This window comes from Musa acuminata, unplaced genomic scaffold, assembly GCF_036884655.1.
Source record: "Musa acuminata AAA Group cultivar baxijiao unplaced genomic scaffold, Cavendish_Baxijiao_AAA HiC_scaffold_1134, whole genome shotgun sequence".
In the NCBI taxonomy this organism is placed as follows: Eukaryota; Viridiplantae; Streptophyta; class Magnoliopsida; order Zingiberales; family Musaceae; genus Musa; species Musa acuminata.
The window spans coordinates 100,271-104,928 of NW_027021346.1; positions in this window are offsets into that span (position 1 = coordinate 100,271).

Here is a 4,658-nt window from a genome sequence, read left to right on the forward strand (position 1 = left end):
GACCGAGGTGCATCGCCGGCCCCCATCGGCTTCCCTCCCGGCAATTTCAAGCACTCTTTGACTCTTTTTTCAAAGTCCTTTTCATCTTTCCCTCGCAGTACTTGTTCGCTATCGGTCTCTCGCCCATATTTAGCCGTGGACGATATTTAGCGCCCGATTGGGGTTGCATTCCCAAACTGTTAGGATCGGAGCGGCACTAAGAGGGGGGGGGTGAATTAGTACAGCGGATTAAAACTCGTAAGTTTGAAAACGATTTCGTAAATGCGAGGAGATTTCGTTTCGATAGTAACTTGAGTAGATTAAAACCGAAAGCTTGCAGTAGTGTAAATAATAATTTCAGGAAAGTAAGAACTCACACATTCAAGGAACACGCCAATTTAAAGTGGTTCGGTCAAAATGACCTACATCTACTTGCGAAGCCTTCTTCAAAGAGGCTCCCAACTTCCACTAGCAAATCACTTTGAAGGGGAAGGACAAATACCCCTCTTACAACCTTTTACAAGTGGTTCACACTCTTACAAGTTTTCAACGAGAAAGAAGGAGGTGAACACTCAAGCAATTGAAAAACAAGACTTGCTAAAGACTTTGCTAAGGCTTTATCTCAATTTCTTACTCCTCAAAAGGTTGTATTCTCTGCTGAGAATTGAGGGGTATTTATAGGCCCCAAGAGGATTCAAATTTGGGCTCTAAATTTTGAATTCTCTTGGGTTTCCGAGGCTGGCAGTGCCACCGCTTTGTCACGGACAAACTTCTAAACAAGGTGTTCGATGTAATGCTTATACATGTCCGTATCGTTTGGCATGTTCATGCCTTGTACAGCCGGTAGAGGGGCGGCCGAAGGCTTAATAGTCCCATGTTAGTTGGGTTGGTGGCCTCTTTAGGCTTGTAAATAAAGGTTGTGTCATGTGGACATGTGCGAGAGCTTTTCGGTCTGTAATGGACAATTTTACCCTTTGTTGTGCCACTATTCAGAGCTTGTAAAGTCTGTTTGTAATTTGCATTGTCTATGAAGTGTTTTTCGAAGATGTTTGCTTGTGGATCCCGATTGAGGAGTTCTCTCTAACCCATTCTCTCTTTTGGTGGTCCTAAGGGACAATGGGAGGCTTCGGGGAGGCTGACCTTTGCGGACGGACACGCAAGGGTGCCGCACGACTTAGGCAAAACCAGCTAAGTCCGTGACACATGGTATCAGAGCCGGACAAGCACTCATAGAAACACCTAGCATGCAAATGTGGGGGACCTAGCGGGGCTGCGTCGAGGGCAGTCAGCACACGCGCGACCGTTTGAGGGAAAACGGGCATTGAGATGTAGGGAAAAGAGTCGCTCAGAGGAGCGGGCATCTGACATTGGCATTCAGAGGAATGGCCAACCCTTCGCGCAAGAGGCACCACGAGAACAGGCAAGCTTGGAAGAATGTGGAGCGCACAAAGATTGGGATGGCTGAATTTGAGCTACGGCTCAACGTTGACAACTATACTTGATGGTGCTCTAGGCAAGCGAGGCGCTTGGCAAGAATGAGACCATGCAAGGTGGAATGAGTTGCTCAACGACCAAAAGAGTTACGCAAAGCTCACAGAGGTGAGGGGAATTGCTAACTCAAAGAATTCGGTACTCATGCATTGGCTTGTATGCGAACGATGGAATGTTCGTGGCCATCCCAAGGCGACCGAAACTCAGCGCCATGGAGCATTGAAACTTTCTCTTCGGCATGTGAAGGATACGTCCGTAGGAGGCTGAAGTGTGCAACAAGTTCAGCATGTTGCTAGGCCTTGAGGGGTGCAGCGGGGGCTGTATTGACGGGAAGTCGCAATCAAGCAAGTGCGTTTGCAGGAGGCAGAACAATGCACAGTTTGTTCAGCAGAATCGGAGTAGTCCAAGGGGATGGTGGTCTCCGAAACGAAGAGAGATGTTGCTCCAACGGGACAGTTATCCAGGAGGGATAAGTCTCGGCTCTCCAGAGGGAGAATCATGTGAGATGGACCTCACAAGTTGAGGAGGAGTCCCTCAACAAACAACAACTCCACGAAGCTCGATGGACTGAGCAAGCGGCGAGGAGTCGTCGCATGATCTCGCTTGAGAGAATGCATTGGTGGATGCATTGCGAGATCAAGTGGGGGAGCGACCTAAAGCAACTCAAATGAAGGCACACTTGGAGTCGATATGGAGATCGGACTCAAGGGAGGGCTGACCCGTGGAATGGTGGGCACGAGGGCCACCATCGACTCAATGCGAAAACGAGGAGCGGAGCAACTTGGGTATAACTTGGCGAAGTTCCCAAGCCGCATGAAGGGAGCCAGCAGAGAAGTTGGAACATGGAGCAGAGGCACAGTGCTTTTCTTAGACAGAGGTCAAGGACATGAACTCTTGCAGAGGCAAGAGCAGGATCATGTTGTTCCATGGGTCCTTCATTCTGACGGAGTGGACTCATCTTGCATGGTGCCAAAGACGAAGGGAGCTTCTGGGCACATGCACCTTATCTCGGAGGAGCATTTGATGGAGGAACTAAGGCGACTCAATTTGCAGAGGCGAAGTTGGGTTCAGAAGGCCTTAGCACGAGGCAAGAGGACGCAGAGGCGGGTACTCTTGAAGAATATGCCACAGTGTTGCCATTCGAGTTGCTAGGAAGGAAGCAGTGCGCAGCGGAGATTGTTCTGGTAGGGGCAGAGGCCCAGGATCCAGACAATGGTGCATAAATTACAGTGAAGTTGGTGGACTTCGGGAGCTACTAGGCGACGGACTGTCCTAGAGCGGTGCTTCATCTAGGTGTGACCCAAGAGTGGGTGGATGAAGGTCGATTGCCAAAGGAGCGAACAAAATCGAACGTGGAAGAGACCCTGCGATGTACTGGTAGAGGCCACACATGGAGGGTTCACAATTCGAGTTTATTCCACAAGGATCAGAATGCAATGGAGATGTCACCAGGAGGCGACATGGTGCAGCGGATCGTGGTGGAACAGTTCGTGGCAATGCGATATACACAATCTAGTCCCGTGAGGGATGAGATCATATGGAGGTATGATCGGGAGCTACTGGGAGCTCCGCTTTGGTGAACAACACGACGGCAAGAAGGGCTATGGATTCAAGGAGTGAAGGCCATGGTACCGCAGAGGCGGGTCTTCCGGGCGTGCACCAAATTTTGCATCATATGAAAACCTTGGTCATCAGCATATGGGGGCTGGGTTCCACCAAGGGAAAAGTTCGAATGCAAGTACCAGTGAGTTCCATGGGAGGGACTTGATCATGCAGAGGTATGATCAAAGCAGCTGGAGAGTTGGACTGCTCTAGAGCTCATATTCGCTTAAGGGAGCCCGACAAGTCAGAGGACAAGGTCGAGTAAGCGAACGTTGCTACCAAGGAAGCTAGGGAGAGCAGAATCGGTGCAAACTTTATAATGCAATGGCAGAGGCCATGCATGGGAGTTGCAGTCTGTCTTTCCATCGACCAGAGGGAGCTGCTTGGAGAACACAAAGGTGTTGAAGTAGGGGGTCGAAAGGGGCGAGGAAGCGACGATGAGTCCAGAGGGACTTAGCTACCCAAAATCAAGCATCAGTTAGAATGGAGGTGGACTCAGAGGAGTGCCACGGAGACATATCTACTGATCGTGAAGAAAATGGATGCAGATGCGAGGCAATGGATAGTAGGGCCATGGGCATGGCAGCGCCATGGTATCGCAGAGGCGGGACTTCCGTGAGGGTCATTGTGTTGAATCTCGGATTTTAATGATGAAATCAATTGATGGGTTAATTGATCTAATCCATATTATTGAGTTAAGTGTGCAGGATTAACTACGATAACCAGAAAACACAAAGCAAGAGAACCGGAGTCAAGATCGATGGACGTTTAAGAGTCCGAAGAATCGTCGGAGATGCTGTCGGAACCAACCGAGAAGAAATCGGGAACCTATCGGAATTTTCGGAAGTTCGCCGAAGAGATCGTCGGAGGTTTACGGAGATCACCGAGAAGGCTCGGCTACTCGTTAAAGTCATCACAAGATTGGGAGCTTGATGGGAGTCCGTCGGAAGAAGCTCGTCGGAAAGCTCGCCGAAACAAGACTCGACGTTCGCGGTTGAAAGCTTGCTTAGGATGTGTTTTTGTTATGTAATTCACTTGTAATTAGGATTAGGATTAAGATATAATCCTATATCCTGGTTAGGGGCCAACTGGGCCCAAAGTCAGATATGGTTTGGGCTTAAATTTAAGCCAAACCAGTGAAATCGGAGTGTCAAGCGGTGGCACCACCCAGCACCCGAGAGCTGGGCGGTGACACCTCCTTGGCTGGGCGGTTGCACCGTCCAGCACCCGAGCGCTGGGCGGTGGCACCGCCTGGCTGGGCGGTGGCACCTCCAGCATTCGGGAACCTAAAGAGAATTCAAATTTTGGAGCCCAAATTTGAATCCTCTTGAGGCCTATAAATACCCCTCTAATCTCAGCTGAGATAACAACTTTTGAGAAGCATTTTGATTGAGAGAAAAGTCTTAGAAAGTCTTAGCAAGTCTTGTTTTCAATTTGCTAGAGAGTTCTCCTCCTTCTTTCTTATTGAAAATTTGTAAGAGGTTGAGCTGCTTGTAAAAGGTTGTAAGAGGGGTGTTTACCCTTCCATTTCAAGAGATTTGCTAGTGGAAGGTGGGAGCCTCATCGAAGAGGGGCATCGCAAGTGG